A 17,916-nucleotide genomic window follows, 5' to 3' on the forward strand; every position below is an offset into this window, starting at 1 on the left:
TTTGAAAAACAGAAAAGCAAGAGAGAAATGTCCATTTATTCAGGGGCCATCTACAAAGTTGACAGTCTGTGCAGAGATTCAAGTCACAGTGCCAAAGGCTAGGGTTCGGGGGTTGGGGGGATTAACATTTTGGCAAGTTCATGGTGTGGGAGAGAGATTTGGATAAGCAGGTAATCCCAGCAGTTTGACATATTTGAGAGTGCGGCCAGGGTGCAATCTTAGCTTTGACCTTTACAGCTCTGTGACCTGGGGCAAGTTATCTAAGCTCTCTGGGCCTCAGTTTCCCCATCCCTGAAACAGGCATATGAGTGTACCCAGATTGAAAATTGCTGTCAAGATTAAATGAAATATTCCAAGGAAATTGTTTAGAACAATGCTCTGTGCATAGTGAGCCGTCCATAAATTATTGCCGGGAAGGTGCCGGAATGTGAATATTAACATGTATTCTAGGAACACGGGGGAAATAGCATTTAAATGTGCTAGGATGACGGGAGAGGCTTCCTTCAGCAGGTGACATGTGAGCTGAATCCTGAAGATGAGAAGATTAACCCAAGGAGCAGGGGCAGGGACGTGCATAGGTCCTGAGGTTGGCAAGAAAGCATGAAGAATAGCATATTCTGGGAACTGCAAGGTGTCTAGAGTGGAGCAAGGGGTCATGCCCAGGAACAGCAGACTAGGAAGGAAGACAGGGACCAGATCCTGGGGACTTGGACTTTATCTGGAAGGTATGGGCAGCCACTGAAAACTTTTACGTAGGATATACCGTGTCCAGATATTTTTCTTCCCAGAAAGATTACTAAGGTGGTAGCATCAGCATAGATTAGAATAAGGGCGGGGGAGATCAATGGAAGACCACCATTGTAACCCGAATGACAGATGAGGAGTTAGCATGCTCCAGGAGATGCCACAGTGCTTGCCTTGGAGCCAGCCTCCCTGTGCTTTATCCAAAGCTCTTCTCTAGCTGTGCTATCTGATTTGACTCAGATGCCCTCCTCTGAACCTCAGTTCCCCTTGTTGTTAAATGAGACCAGAGGGAACATCCCGTCCTGAGTCCCACAGTCCTATGTCCTTAGGAGGAAGGGTAAAGAGGAAGGACATGTCTGCAGAATGGGGATGACAAAATAAAGGGAGGAGGGAGTGAGAGGAGTCCCTAAACAGCGAATTTCACCAGATCTAGGAATGACAGATCTGCAGTGAGGCAGGAAGGGAAGCCTGGGGCTGGGGGTGTTAGACGTAGGAGGGCAGAAGAGCCGCACCACTCCCCTGCCCAGTAAGCCTGGAACACAACAGGCAGGTGGGGGGCCCCCCCGATGTCCTCATGTTGCACCTTGATTTATTGACAGAACATGCAAGCAGGGAGAGAGGGCCAGGGAGAGGTGCAAGAAGGGGAGGCGACTGAGAAGAGGAAGATAAGACACCTCCTTTTAGGGGCAAGGAGAACATCTCTGGTCTTTCCCTATCATTGCAAACAATGGTGTTTCTATTAGGATGACATGTCCTGTACTATATCGTCCATTTTACCTCTTGGAGACTGTTCCTCATGTGGGAGCCAGAAATCGTTATAATGCTGGCTCACTTACGTCCAGGTGATTACATATAGAAAATATCTGGTATTTTATATATATATATATTATTTTTTACACGCACATAATACATACATGCATGCATGTATACATATATAACAGTTCTCTCCAAGGGAGCTGGAATTCAAGATCTGTTCATACACACTCTCTCCCCAGCACTTAGAATATTTCCTGGCACATATTGAAACATAGTGGTTGAATAAGCAGAAGAAATGAGCTAATGGTATCCATCTTGTCTACCATGTTTACAAGAGAGGAAAGGAAGGAGTAGAAAAAAGGGAATACAGGGCCTTGACAGGGACTGGAGGCAGCTCACTGGTCAGCCCCCCGCAGAGCCAGGCCTGTCTGTGGGTGGTGGGCCCAGGAGCACCCCGGCTGTAGTGGTGTATGTCTAATAATCAGACCTGGTGCCAGGCTGGGCAGGCCCCGAGGACCCCACTCATTGTCCTGCCGGCAGGGACCTGAGACCCTTGCCCGTTTTGGTTGCATGCTGTCCAGGTCATAAGTGTTGTCACTTTTCTGCCTGCCCCCGAGCAGTTAGCGAGGGGCATTGGGGAAATTGCTGTCACTTTTCGCTTATGAAGTGTCTTGGTATTGAACACACATCTTCATGCTGGGGGGCGGGGGGGCGTGAAGCCAGTCGACACCATGATTCTACCAATGTCGGGCACGTGGATGTGTTTTAGGCACAGGAATCCTAAGCATAAAACCCAACTAACTTATCTCCCTTCCTCTTTTCCTTCTGTTTACTGACACTCCCTGAGAGCACCTACTGTGGGTCAAGCACATTTCAGATGCGGGCGGGGGGGTGGACAAAGCAGTGATCAAAGTAGACAAGTCCTTGTCCTCATGGAGCTTACATTCTCACGGGGCGGTGGAGGGAAGGGCAGATACTAGCAGATACTAATCACAGGATCTCATTCATAGGAACCTTGACGCAGGGCAGTGATAAGTGCATGAAGGGGGGGTGCAGGAAACAGTGAGAAGAGATGCGGGCCCTGCTATTGCAGAGGAGATCACCAGTCAGAAAGCACAAGTCCAACAAGTTGAGATGGATTCCAACAAGGGACACTGGAGGGTGAGCAGAGCAGGAAAAGGGAGAACTATAGGCAATGAGGACCTGCTGGAACCCAACATGGGGCCAGATCACACCAGGTGTCAGTGGTGATGGTGCAGTGCTGGGATTTTGTTCTAGGTCTGATTTGCCCCCAGGGGAAGGTGTGGAGCAAAGGGGCATCAAGTTCAAATTTATGTTGCTAAGGGGAGTATAGAGATTGTAGGGGACAGCATGGCAGCTGGGAGAACATAGGAGGTTCTGCATATAGCAATAACAATAATCAATACCATAAACACAACTAGTACTTACTGTGTGCTCTGTTGTTAATTATATTCACAGTCCTTCCAAATGAAGGCTACCCAGTGGTAAGCATTTATATCCATGGTTCAGTGATAGAGAACATATGATCTGTTTACTCCTTTCTTGAGTAGGAAGCTTTTAATGTCGGGCTCATGTTTTGAGGTTTCCCCTAAGATTATTTGCAAAATCGGGGTATCTCCAGTTTCTTGGCAAGAAGATCCACAGCTTGGTCACTCAGTCAGAAAGTTCCCAGGCGTAAGGAAGAGTCGTGAGTCCTGGTTTAGCTGTTCCAAAAACGTCGTTGCTGGAAAAGTCAGAAATTCAGTCAGCTGCACACCCGGACCACTTTACTCTGAGATCACGAAACTACTTTTATGGATCTGGCTTTGCTGTAATGATGTTAATACAGGAAAGTGGAAAGCCAGAATGAGTTCTGCGCCAGGTTTTCTAGCTATAGGATTGAGGTAAGCTATTTACCTCCTTTCCCTTCAATTTCCTTATATAATATGAAATGGTGATAATAAAATAAAGCAAGTTCTAGACATTAAATAAGTTATAAAGCATAAGCTGTTTAGAACAGTTCCTTGGGCTACGTGGTTACTGTGTGTCATTAACCTTGCTGCAGTCCCCTCCAATTTCTGACAGGGGCTAGCGGAGGATATTGTTTTATACCTCACACAGGGCACAAAATACCAACATCGACTCAGGAATCGGAACCAAGATGGCTGTGTTCTCTGGCCAGATGGTTATTTTAATTTTATGGGCATCTGAATCTGATAGCCAGTTTCTCCTCTTTGTGCTTGCTGTCCACTGCAATGCTGAGGGTCTGTTGTGAAGCTCAAGCTCTAGGAAGTGTCCTGGATTTTATGTGCTTATCCGACTGCCACTTTTTCCCCTGGCTTCATCCTCATTTCCTTACATCTCTTGTTCTTTCTCTTGAATTGCATCCTTTTAAAAGTCCTCCTAAAATGTCTTTGTGTTTTAAATTATGAGCTACTTGAACCATACAATAAAGTAAATTAATAATATGAATATTCTTACCACCAAATTACAACAATATCTGTGTTTTATGGTATACATCAGATATGTTTTTAAAGATTTATTTATTTATTTTTAGTGAGGGTGGGGAGGGGCAGAGGGAGAAGGAGAGAGAGAATATCAAGCAAATTCCCTGCTGGGCGTATACCCCAACACAGGGCTCGATCTCACAACCCTTGAGATTGTGACCTGAGGCGAAATCAAGAGTTGGATGCTTAACTGACTGTGCCACCCAGGCACCCCTCAGATATGATTTTATAAATACAATTTGAAATTACACAGCTAAACTATCTCCTTCACTGATTCCATTCCTCACTGCCCAAAAGTTGGTAATTCCCTCCCGTTTGAGTGTTTATACTTCTACTTTATGTTTAGTTGCCATGATCATTTCTAGGACTGTCCCTTCATGCTTTTCAATTATGTATCTTATCACACACCAGCAAAGTATAAAAGCTACCACTTTCCCAAATTCTCAATAACTTATTACCAGATGATTTACATTTTGCCCATCTGTAGGATATAAAATTATAACTTCAAAGCTAATTTAATTTGCATGTCAGAGATTGCTAATGAGGTTAAACCTCTTTTATTAAGTTTTGTTCTCCCAACTTCCTGATTCTATCCATTGCACACTTTTCTATTTTTTCCCTTTTTCTTATTAATTGAAAGAAGTTCTTTCTAAATGTTGATAATAATCATATAAAAGATAAGTTGCCCTTGGTCATTTTGAAAATTTCTTCTTCTAATCTGTGACTTATGTTTTCATTTTGTTGAGAGAATTACTTGGTCGTTTCGAAGATTTTTCATTTTAATGCTGCAAAATTATTATTACTTTTATTTTCATTTCTCATTTGTACTTCTTGTGACTTCGGGAAGAAATCTCTCACTATCCTAACGTCTTAAAGATCCTCCTGTATTCTATTTTAAATTCTTAAGGTTTGGCTTGTTACATTTACGTCTTTAGCCATAGACTTGTTTGTATATGTGATGATTTACACATCTAATTTACTTTATTTTTTTCAAGTGGATAGCTAGTTCTGTCCCCGCTCTAAAGAGTCTGTCTTTAGGGGTGCCTGGATGGCTCCGTCGGTTAAGTGTCTGCCTTCGACTCTCCCAGAGTCCTGGGATCAACTCCTGCCTTGGGCTCCCCACTCAGCAGGGAGTCTGCTTCTCCCTCTGTCCCTCCCCTTCTCTCTCTCCCTGCTGGTGCTCTCTCTCTCTCTCTCTCTCAAATAAATAAATAGAATCTTAAAAAAAAAAAAGAGTCTCTCTTTACTCATGGATTTATAACGCCACTGTCATATAACAAGTGTCTCTGTGTGGGGGGCCTATTCCTGAGCTCTCTGGTCTCAATAATGATGCCTGTTTTAGCAACACACTTTTACTTATTATAATTATTATAATTTACTTATTGATATCAGATAGGCCAGCACCCCCTCATTTTTCTTGCTAACGTGTCTTGGCTCCTCTTTTCTCTTTAATCTTCTATGTGAATTTTCAGATAAACTCCTCTTTTAGGAAAAGTCCTGCTGGAATTGGGATTACATTGCATTTGCAAAATTAATCTGTGAAATTCACAAAACTCAGGCTTCCTATCCATGAAATAATATATATCTTCATGTAGGCCTTCTTTTATGTCTTTGAACGTAGTTTTTAAATTTGACCTAGACACGTATCACACCTTTTTGTTATATGTAATTTCTGTGGACATCATCACTTCTGTAACTAGAACAAATTGTTTCTTTTCATTTTTACTGCATTTCTTGATTGTTGTTTCTTTGTGGAAAGAAATAGTTTCATTGATCATGAATCCAGAAAATAACGATTCATTATTTTATTACCTTTGCCTCTTTCTTTAATTTCCATGTGAAAAAAATCATATAATGTACAATTAACAGTCATTTTGCAAATCTGCATATCTCGTATTTGTTTGCTCTACCCTATTGCCCTTGTAAGCTGGGCCTATTATTCAGTGCTGAATAAAAGTGATGACGAACCATGTCATTTTTGTTGCTGACTTTAAAGGGAAGAATCCTAAAACTCTATCATAATGTATTATGTTTTTGCAGTAGCTCTTTTTAAATTTTATTTTTTTATTTTTTAAAGATTTTATTTATTTATTTGACAAAGAGAGACACAGCGAGAACAGGAACACAGCAGGGGGAGTGGGAGAGGGAGAAGCAGGCCTCCCGCGGAGCAGGGAGCCCGATGCGGGGCTTGATCCCAGGACCCTGGGATCATGACCTGAGCCAAAGGCAGATGCTTAATGACTGAGCCACCCAGGCGCCCCAGTAGCTTTTGATACTAAAGAAATTTCTCCTCTATTCCTAATGTGTTAAGAATTTTAAAAAATAATGATTGGGGATTACATTTTATTAAACACTCTTATTGCATGAAGTAAGATGATCATGTTTTCTCTTCTGATTGTGTAGTGTATTACAGTCATATATATTCTATTAATGAAAGAGTCTTACATTTTCTTTTTTTAAGATTTTATTTATTTATTAGAGAGAGTGAGCAAGAGCAGGGGGTAGGGCAGAGGGAGAAGCAGGCTCCCTGCTGAGCAGGGAGCTCAGTTCAGGGCTTGATCCCTGGACTCTGGGATCATAATCTGAGCTGAAGGCCGACGCTCAACCGACTGAGCCACCCAGGCACTCTGAGGCTTATATTTTCTAACCTCTTTGACAACTTTAAATATCAACATTATCAACATTACATGTAATGTAATTTTTTAATTTAATTAATTAATTTTATTTTTATTTTATTTATTTTTATTTCTTTATTACATGTAATAAAACAAGAGGTTGAGCAGCTTCCCTCATATACTATCATGCCATTAGGTATAACTATTGGAGTGTGTAACTATTGCATGGAATTGAGGACTTTCTTCTAATATTTGTTAGAATTTATGCCTCAATCTGTCTGGGCCTGATATTTTTGTTTGTCTCTTTGTTAGATGGTAAATTTTGTCTATTGATTCAACTATTTTTTTATGGCTATTTCAGTTACCTGTTTCTTCTTGAGTCAGTTTTGATGTTGGGTACTTTCCCTTAGAGTCATTGATTTTTGTCTAAGTTGCCCCATTTATGGACATAATGTTTTGTGTTTTTAATATTATGTGTTAAATGTACATATTTGGGGGCACCTGGGTGGCTCAGTTGGTTAAGCGGCTGCCTTTGACTCGGGTCATGATCTCAGGGTCCTGGGATCAAGCCCCGAGCCAGGGTCCCTGCTCAGTGGGGAGTCTGCTTGTTCCTCTCCCTCCTTCCCTCCCTCCCTCTCTCTCTCAAGTAAATAAATAAAATCTTTAAAAAAATAAATGTACATATTTGTGTGGATATCTGTATAGCCACATGTTTGTCTGTATGTGTGTATCTCAACTACCATATTTATAATCCTATCCTTATTTTAATTCCATATATGGCTTTATTTGGAACTTTCTCTCAATCTTGTTGATATTCTATGTGTTTCATTAATATTTTTTAAATTAGGTCATGGTTTGTTGATACTCTATACTGTTTCTTTTCTACATCATTAATTTCTATCTTAATCATTTTCTTCTTTCTACATCCTTTATTATCACCATTATTCTTTTTAAGATTATTGAATTAAAAGTCCAGCTCATTAATTTTCAGTCTTTCTCCCTGACTAATATTTCCATTAAATATTTAACTTTTTTTTTTTTTTTTAGGTGTTGCTTTATTTGTAGACATCACTTTTCTGTATGGTGTGCATTTAGTTTTAAATATTTTTCAAATTTCTTTGTTTCTTCTTTGAACCACTAATTATATCAAACATTTTTAAAGTTTTTGTTGTAATTCGGGTTAGTTAACATACACTGTGGTATTAGTTTCACGTGTATGATATAGTGATTCAATACTTGCATATATTAAGCAGTGCTCCTCATCACAAGTGCGCTCCTTAATCCCCGTTACCTGTTTCACTCCTCCCCCCACCAATTTTTAAAAGATTTTATTTATTTATTTATTTATTTATTTATTTATTTATTTATTTATTTAGAGTGTGTGAGTGAGGGGAGAGGCAGAAAGGGGGGGGGGGAGAGAGAGAGAATCCCAAGCAGATTCTGCACTAAGCCTAGAACCCAACTTGATCCCACGACCCAGAGACCATGACCTCGAGACCATGACCCCAGCCAAAATGAAGGAATCTGATGTTCAACCCACTGGCACCCCTCCCCCCACCAATTCTAAACATACATTTTTAAAAGATGTTGGTTATTGACACTCATTTTATTGTGTTTTGTTAAAGAGAGTATGATCTGGATAGTTATTCAATTCTTAGTTATTTGTTGAGGTTTGCTTTGTACTCTGGGACATGGCTACTTTTTATAAATGATTCCTATGTGTTTGAGAAACGTGGTACATTTTCTGATTATCAGACGAGAGATTTCATGTGTAACCATTAGATCCTGCCTGTTAATTTTATTGGCCAAAATGTCTATATCTAAGTTTTTGTCTGCTTAATTATTTATGTTACTGTTGTTTCTGAGATGGTTGTGCTAAAATCTTCCATTGAAAATCTAGACTGGTAAGTTTCACTTATTTCTGGCAATTTTTGTTTTTTATGTTTTAGGGTTGCATTGCTAATTGAATAAAGTTGTGGATTGCTATATTTTTGTAGGGAATTGATCTTTTACCATTCTGTAATGAATGTCTTTGCTACTAATAATTTTTTTTTGCCTTTCTTTTAGTTAGTATTTTTTCAGCTATGTCTTCTTTCATCGCTTATTTTATAAATGGAAGAGCTAGGGCACAGAAAAACAAATAGGCTGGTCAGCTCTGAAAAGAATCAAGATTCAAGTCTAGGATTATTTGACAGAAAAAAGATAGCTGATAGGTGCTTAGTTGAGTCTGATTTCACACAGTTTGGCTCATGGTCAAGTCAGCTCAGGTAAGAGATTCTGAAGGGTGATCAGAATGTGAAGTGACTAAAGATTTCTACTGTCAGCTCCATGAAAGAAGGGACTTCTCCAGCTTTGTCCTCTGCTCCACGCCAAGCACCTAGAATAGTTCCTGGCATTTAGCAGGTGTTCCACCAATTAATGAAGTGTTGCATAGAATCATCCCAGCAGGGACATTTTGTATTGCCTTTTTCCCATTTGTAAGAAGGGGCTTGGGTGGACCTGGACCCTACGCTGCTATTTATAAACTCTGTGTGACCACTTGCGAATCACAGCCCCCTGTCTGAGCCTCAGTTTAGCCCCTGCAGTCAGGGACACAACAGGGATTGTTCTCCACATTGCACTGAGTTTGTGAGGAACAAGTGAGGTCATGTATGTACGTGAATAATCCTAGCTAACTTTCGAAGGCTAGCACACATATACAGTAAAGTCTATAAATTGCACAAATCTTAAGTATGTCTGTGATACATTGTTTTCCTTTAAATTTTTTATATTGTTATGTGATACATTTTTTAACCTATACATACACTCATTGTTACCACCATCCAGTCTGAGATTTTGAACTGTGCACCACAGGGGGCATCTGGGTGGCTCAGTGGGTTGAACGACTGACTCTTGATTTTGGCTCAGGTCATGACCTTGGGGTCCTGGGATTGAGCCCTGGGTCAGGTTCTGTGCTCAGCAGGCAGTGTGATGGGGATTCTCTCCCTCTCTGTCTGCCCCTCCCCCTGACCACTTGTGCTTGCTTGCTCTCTCTCTCGCAAAATAAAAAATTAAAAAATATTAAAGTAAAATTAACTAAACATCTAGTCCCTTGGTCACACAAACCACATTTCAAGTACTCAGTAGTCACATGTGCCTTTTGTATTGTACAGTGAACTGCATCGCACAATGAAGAATACGAATAACTCTCTTATCCCGGAAGGTTCTAGTGGACAGCCTAATGATAGCATGCTTCCCCACTCCTGAAGTTTCCTTCTTGTACCTTCCTAGAAGATATCCATCTCCCAAAAGCAACCAGTATTCTGATCTTTCCTATCAGTTGGTTTTTCTTCTTCTTTATATATATGGGATCCTACGGCATGCCTTCTTTTCGGCCTAGCTTCCTCTTGTTCAAATATCATCCATGGGATTCATCCATGTTGTTACAGGTACTCATAATTTATTTTATTTTATTGCTGTGTAGTGTCCTGTATATGAATTTATAGAAATGTATATATCTGTTCTCCCAAACATTAACTAACTTTTAGTCATGTACAGTGCTACACATTTACCCAGATTAATTCATTTTACTCTAACATAGATCCTTCAAGATAAGTTTACCTCTAAGTTTATTATTATTCCCTTTTGTTTTTAAAGGTTTTATTTATTTATTTAGTGCAAGCAGGGGGAGGGGTGGAGGGAGCTAGAGAATCTCAAGCAGCCTTCATGCTGAGTGTGGAGCCCGACATAGGGCTTGATCCCAGGACCAGCCAAAATGAAGAGTAAGTCGCTCAACTGACTGTGCCACCCAGGCACCCCCCTTATTCCCAGTCTATCAGTGGAGGAATTCATGCACAGACAGGTTAAGCAGACTTTTCTAAGTCACACAGCTAGGCCAGGAACCCAGGCAGGCAGGTTTCTCCTGCAGCCTTTACTCTTTATACATGACATTCACCCTCTCATTTGTGCTCTGGCAAACATTGCATATTTGTGAACATTTCAATTAATTGAGCTAAAAGAACTATTTTTATCCCATGTTTCCTTTTTCTTCATCTGCTTGTGTTTCTTTATTTTGCTTGGTTTGAATTCTTCCACAATAGGCTAACATCGTCAGAGATTATTCCAGTCTGTGCTCTTGGATGTTGCTGAGGGCTCCTGCCCTTGGTAGAGCTCAGAGCCTAAGAGAGATGTGGCTGGTGGTGATGGTGCAGTCACCAAGCCCAGGGCCACACTCCCTCCTCTGCGGAACCCAGGGCAGAGCACATAGCCAGCCATCTGTCCCTGTGTGTGTGTTTGCGGAATCTAATGCGGACACTTCTGAGATACAGACTGCTTATAGGAGTGTGTGGGGAAAACGGAGTTGTGTTGCAAAATTAGATCAGTCTGCTCCTTCTTCCCCTCTAGAAGACCAAAGTGAGAGATGATCTGAGTCCCAGCGTGCTCCCCATTCAGGGCATTTTCACCTGCTGTTCTAGTCTCCCGAGATTCTCTTCTCTTCGACACACACCTGGCTGATTGACGACCTCCTCGGGTCCCTGCACGGGTGGGACTTTCTCCATAAGCTAGGACTAGTTTTATGTAGCATCTTCCTTCCCCAGAAATCCCTGCTCCTCTTTCTGGCCTTTTCTTTTTTCTTTAGTGTTAATACCATCGGAGAGAGTCTGTGTTGGACTCACTGATGCATGTGTTGCCATTTTCCCCCATGAGAATGTTCATGAAGATACTTCATCTCTCTTCTTCTTTGAATCCCCAGGGCTGGTACCAGTCTTGTCACGTAGCAGATGCTCGATCAGTATTAATGAATCAACATTAATGATATTAGCTGTTTAATCAGCACATTAATGGACAAATTATGAAGCAGACTGAGACCAGGGTCAGGCAAGGAGAATACACTTACTGGGGAGTAGAGGATAGCAGTGATATACAAGCATATTGTGGTTGGAGTCGCCAGGATGTGGGTGCAATTTAGAATCCAATTAATATTCTCAAGTAAGGAAAGGAGGAAGAGAAGTACTATTTATTTAGCACCTACTATATGCTAAATATGTGTCCATATTATTACTATTAAATAGGTACTATTTAATGAAGGTTTCCAATATGTCTAAGCCGTTCACATGAATTTTCATATTTAATCCTAGCAATGAGCTTTCCTGGGGAGCTATGATCACACTTTTGTCACCGGTGGGAAGGCTGTGGCATGTCCTAGATCACAGAACCAGGAGGCACAGAAGCAAGGGGTCTGAACCAACCTCCCATATCCTGATCCCAAAGCTGCTGTTTCCCCAGACCAGGATGCCTCCTGAGAGGGATTTTTTTTTTTTTTTTTTTCTGTTCTGCCATTCCCAGCACGCTTAGTACAGGGGCACTTGCCCCTTTCAATTGTGCTTTGATATTTACACACCTCCTCCCTCCTTGGCTGGGAGCTCCCTCCCTTCACTCTGAGATGAGTTAGAAAGGGTCTAATTCTTCACTGACCCCTCCCTATGGTTGGCGCAGCCCCCAGGCGGAACACAGTGGGTGCCCACAGCATGTGTGTTTAAATGAGTTTTGCCAAGGGTTGGCTCTGTGGGAAAGCATGTGCTGACAATCCTAAACCCTTCTTTCTGGTGGCTTCCTTTTGCTGCATCATCCTGTCATTGTTTGGGGGAGCAGCGTGGGCTGTTTTTTCTGGTCTGTGTTTTAATAATTAATACCTTCTGCCTGGAAATGAAGTTCATCCAAGAACAATCATAAGCAAATGAAAGCGAAGCTGTGAAATTGTGGTGGAAAGGAAAACAGGGAGTCACTATAAATAAACCCCAAGCTCACGTGCCCCCCCTTTTTTTGACTCTCACACACAACTATAAATGTTTGATGAAGCATTTTACTTATTTATAAACCCTGTCACAGCAAACAGCAGCAATTGGATGAGGTTCCCCTCCCCACAGCAAATAGCTACATTCCTGAGACAGAAAGACCCCCTGGGTAGAAAATGACTGGGATTTTTTTCTTCTCCTTCCTTCCCAGCCCCCCAGGCAAGAGGGATTTAGCTATGTTCTAATTCCCCCATTAACAGCCTCAATAATCACTAAGGTTTATTGAACACTTACTCTGTGCCAGGAAATCTACCTGGTGATTTCCCCTGGCGTTACCTCAGTATGCTCAACTCTTAAAGTAGGCATTATTATTCCCATTTCACAGTTGAGGAGACTAAGGCTCAGAGTGGATGTGTTTTGTCCGTGATCGTCCCAGCAGTTAATTGACAGAGGCCAAACTCAAAAGTATGCTTGTCCTTCTTTCAACAGTGTTACTCAAACTGCGAGTAGGATCAACTTACTGAGTCGCTGTCAGCATTTGAAAACATGAAAGAAAAGAAACAAACTTCAATACAAAAATCAAAATCAAAAGAGTAGGAGAGGATGGCCAACATCAAAGAATGATCACATTCATCTTGCCTCATGCAACTTCTGTTCATTCGGGTGACGGGAGGAAATGCGTCTTCCCTTATGGGTTCCAGTTTGATGCATTAGAACAGTGTTCCTGTGATGACAGTCCTTCCTCTCTGTTACCCTTGGGCTTCCTCGCCTGAGGTCTGTGGATGGGCTTCTTGGTACAGGTGCCTGAAAACCAGTGGGGATTGCAGACCATTGTCTTACACTAGCATTTTCTAAGAAAAGGCTCTTTCTTTACATTCTCAAGGATGTTGAGCTCCCACCTGCAAGTCTGTGGATACTTCATCAGGTTGCTCTCGAGGGATTGTGAGCATAAGCCGTCACACTGTCCCTTTCATGTGGACACGAAGGTATTGATGAAACACCCTTGATTCCCATTAATGTAATGTGCACAGCATTTTCTGGTTGTGAAGTGTTAGCACACTAATCATTTTCTAGCTCCTCTGTCATCCACACTATCCTCTTAGTTCTTCCCAGTAATACTGCAACAGAGGCAGAAAGATTGTAGCCCCTACTTTATTTTATTTTTACTTTTTTTCCTGACATTTAAAAATTCTAGTATAGTAGTTTCAGGTAAACAATATAGTGACTCCATAAGTCTATATATTACCCAGTGCTCATCCCCACAAGTGCACTCTTTAATCCCCATCCCCCAGGTTACCCACCCCCTCTTCCCCTCTGGGAACCACCTGTTTATTCTCTATAGTTAAGAGTCAATTTTTTGGTCTGTCTCTTTTTTCTTCGTTCATTTGTCTCGTTTCTTAAATTGCACATATGAGTGAAATCATAAGGTATTTGTCTTTCTCTGGCTGACTCATTTCACTTAGACTTATACTCCCTGGCTCCATCCATGTTGTTGTAAATGGCAAGATTTCATTATTTTTTATGGTTGAGTACTATTCCATTATATATATAGTATATATAAGATATTATATATATAATTACATATAATATAACATATATATTCCATCATATATATATATGCATATATGGCGCGCATATCTTGGCTATTGTACATAATGCTGCAATAAGCATAGCAGTGCCTGTATCATTTTAGATTAGGTGTAACCCTTACTGTAGAGGTGAGGAAACCCAGTCTTGAAGAAGCTGACTTGGTTAGTGGTCTCAGCCCTTGCCACTCTGCTCACAGCCTACTGCCTGTGGTTCTTTCCCCTCAAAGCCACTTGGGTACTACTTCTAAAATGTAGATACGGGGGTACCTGGGTGGCTCAGATGGTTAAGCATCAGCCTTTGGCTCAGGTCATGATCCCAGGGTCCTGGGATCGAGTCCCACATCGGGCTCCCTGCTTGGCAGGGAGCCTGCTTCTCCCTCTCCCTCTACTGTTCCCCCTGCTTGTGCTCTCTCATTCTCTGTCAAATAAATAAATAAAATCTTTAAAATAAATATAAATAAAAATAAAATGTAGGTACATTCTTATCACTGTCATGAATGAAAACCATTGTCTTCAGCATGAAGGCAAAGTCAGGTGCCAGCTCAGATATTCTTTCCTGGGGGGAAAAGTTTGCGGAGCTCCCAGATCACCTCAGATTTCCATGTTACATGCTCACAGAGCCTGCTCTGCGGTGCATGCCAGTCATGAAATTACTTGAGTTGTTGTCTGTTTCCCTTTTGAGAATATAAGTCCCATAAGGGTAGGCAGTCAGTGTCCTCATTGTTCAGAGCCTAGTATATAATAAGAGCTTAATATTTACTGAATGGTTGACTTTTTTTTTTCTCTAATAGTCAATTTTGTCCACTACACTCAGGTTCAACAGAGACAGTAACATTTTTAGCCAAATTTTCAAACTCCCAAAAAGTAATTTCTTGGTTTATGAGTTCATGCCTCCACATTATTTTCAGCATTTACTATAATTTGATTTTGGGGTTTGCTTTTTTTCCTTAGCATGGCATTGTATTTGGGAAATGTGATTAAGGTGAAGGAAGAAAAACAGTGGTTTTAAGGACCTTATTTAAATCATTCCAAAGTCTCTTGGATATTCAGATGTAATTGCCAAATAATGTTTTAGTGATTTAATTGTAGATGACTCAGAACTATATGGATTTCTATTCTCCTTAAACTCCTAAGAATTTAGCAATTAAGGAATGATGTTTACAGGGAAAAAATGAATGTGATCAACACAAGATAGATAGATAGAGACAGAGAAATAGGTACAGATAGTATATTGTAACTAGTCATGAAATTTTGGGATTTTTTCAGAGTCCAACTGATGATATTTTTCTCTGTCAGTCTGAGCTCTCAAAATCCCTAGTTATGTTTTGATTAAGTTTTTTTTTTTTTGCCTTTTTAGGTCATCTTTCCAAATTAAAAAAAAATATATATCTATGTGAACAATAATGGAGTTTTAATATCCATCACTCAGATGTGTCCTTTTATCTTCCCACCAACCCAGTGTCACTGGAAGAATGGATGTTTCAACATCATTAGCTTTTGAGAAAACTGAGGCAGAGAGAATGGATGGAGTCAGACATCCCATTATGTGCCTGCTACCGGCTGGGCTCTTAGATAAGGGCTGCCTTCTTTGATTCCAGGGGATTTTGCAGCCTGTGGAGAAGAAGATAATGAACAATAAGAATATATGATGAGAGGAGAATGAGGTGGTGCTACGGGCCTTTTAGCAGAGAGACCCACCTAGTCTAGAGGGTCAGTAAGGATTTCTCTGACTGATAGAGATATGATGGACAAGTAGCGCCTAGCTAGGGGAACACGGGGGATGGAAAGGTGCTGTAGGAAGTCTGGTTTGGCTGGGTGTGGCCTAAAAAGGAATGGATAGTGGCGTGTGATGGGGAGGCTGTTATGAACCAGGTTATAAAGGGCTCTCCTTGTAAGCCATGTGTAAGCGTATGACTTTGTCCTGAGGACAGTAGGGAGTCATTAACCGTCTTTAAGCTGGTAAATCATGACTCAGGGCTCGATCCCAGGACCCAGAAGTCATGACCTGAGCCAAAATCAAGAGCTGCTTAACTGACTGAGCCATCCAGGTGCCCCCGTCAGCATTGATTTTAATTCTGTTGATAAGACCCAATACCTGTGTATTGGATAACCAGTTAACTAAGTTAAGAACTGTTTGTTATAGGTATTTTAAGTGCTAAAGAGATACTTTATACTCCATGATTGTGTTCTTGTGATAATAACTTTTTTTTAATGGATACTTACTATGCGTTAGACATCATATTGGATCCTTTATATCTAGTTTTTCATTTTATCTTCCAACCAATTTTGTAGGGGAGTGGTATTATCTATTTTGACAGACACAGAGTAGAGTTCAAGAAGCATGAAGTGATGTGCTCGGCAACTCACAGCTGAATGTGGGGAGAAAAGGGACAATGTTTTATGTTTGCCGCTGGAATTTCAAATATCTGTGGTGAGCAAGGTGCTGGGCTCATGGGGAATGAAGACATGGCTCTCACGCTCAGGAACTCCGTAGTCTTATTGCGCATGTAGATCATTAGCATGAGTAACTATGGCACGTTCATGCGATGGAGTGCTACCCTCCAGGAGGGAGGGGCAGGGACAGAAGCAGTGGCATTTGAGAGGTAAGGGGATTACCTTTGGGGATTACCTCTTCCTTGAGCTGGAAGAGCCAGGTAGATCTACACTAAAGCACTCAGAATCCAACCTTGCCTCTTGCTGGTGAGGCTAAGTTACTCCACTGGCCTGAGCTTCCATTGGCTCAACTGTGAGGCAGGGGTGACAATACCTACTTTGCAGAGGCTGAAGTAAAGTATGAAGTGCAGTGCATTCAAATCGTACAAGACGGGTGGTAACTGTTCAGTAAATTACACACACTCTCTGTGTGAGTGCAAATGCATATGGTGGGAGAGATGTGAAATGGGTAGGGCAGCAGAGGGGAGGCGTTTTGAGGAGCTGTGACCTTGCCAAGCTATTGCATGGCCACCGTGTGGGCAGTGGGAGTTATGAAGCTTAGTGCTTGTCAGCATGGGCTCTGAAGTCTGACTGTGTGTTCTAGCACTTCCTCCATCCTATGCTAGCCCTGTTACCTTGGGGAGAGTTAGGTACCCTTCCTGAGATGCAGTTTCTTCATCTGTAAAATGGCTATGATAAGTTATTTATCTCATAGGATTACTGTGGGAACTAAAAGGCAACCCATATAGGTTCTCAGCACAGCAACACCAGAGATAAGGCACCCAGTCCACCTTGACCATCACCATTCGTCCTCTTGCGTATCTTTTGAGAATCAGATGCCCGAGGGGGAAGGGAGAGGCTCCCAGCGGGGTTCAGGCAAGGGGGGTGAAGCACATCCCAGGACAATGGTACCAAGGCCCGACCCGGTACAGCAAAGTCAGGAATCCCTGAGTTTTGTTCTCAGAGGAGCTTTGCTGCTTCATCCCAGACCCATGCCTCATAAAGATATTTCATTAACAGCTCAAATCCAGCCATGAATGACATACTTCAGGGCCCACTGGCTGCCTAGAGAGGGCGTGGGCAGGGGTCTAGGGAGACCAGGAGACTGAAGATCTGTTTTGACTTGATGGTTATTGATCTTTCTCAAAACTTCACGCAACATTAGGTTGGATTCTGCCATGTGTCCATTAATGCCGGAGTGGAGGCTTCCTCCAGGCTTCTGTTCACTTTTCATTTACACCCAGTGACAGCCTCACCAGGTGATGCCCTGGACTGGGAATCCATAAAAACAATCAGGGACACAGGGCCAAAGGGTTCTTCAGCCAGCTAGGCCCAGCTGAGAACACTGGACTGAGCCCTCCTGCCTTCCTGTTCTGACCCTGGCTCAGATGTCATTCCCGTTGTCTAGGACTCAGTCTTGCCATCTGTAAACAGTGGTTTTGAAGGTTTCATGTACTTCTAAAAGGTGATACTTCTAAAACTGATTTTAACAACCAAC

The 17,916-nt window shown here is 41.7% G+C and overlaps 1 protein-coding gene across 4 annotated transcripts in view; it reads left to right on the forward strand.

The window, feature by feature from the left end:
* ASTN2 (astrotactin 2) overlaps nucleotides 1-17,916 on the forward strand; it is an 894,395-nt gene that overhangs the window by 217,969 nt on the left and 658,510 nt on the right. The window lies entirely within an intron of this gene.

Source organism: Zalophus californianus, chromosome 13 (assembly GCF_009762305.2).
Source record: "Zalophus californianus isolate mZalCal1 chromosome 13, mZalCal1.pri.v2, whole genome shotgun sequence".
NCBI lineage: Eukaryota > Metazoa > Chordata > Mammalia > Carnivora > Otariidae > Zalophus > Zalophus californianus.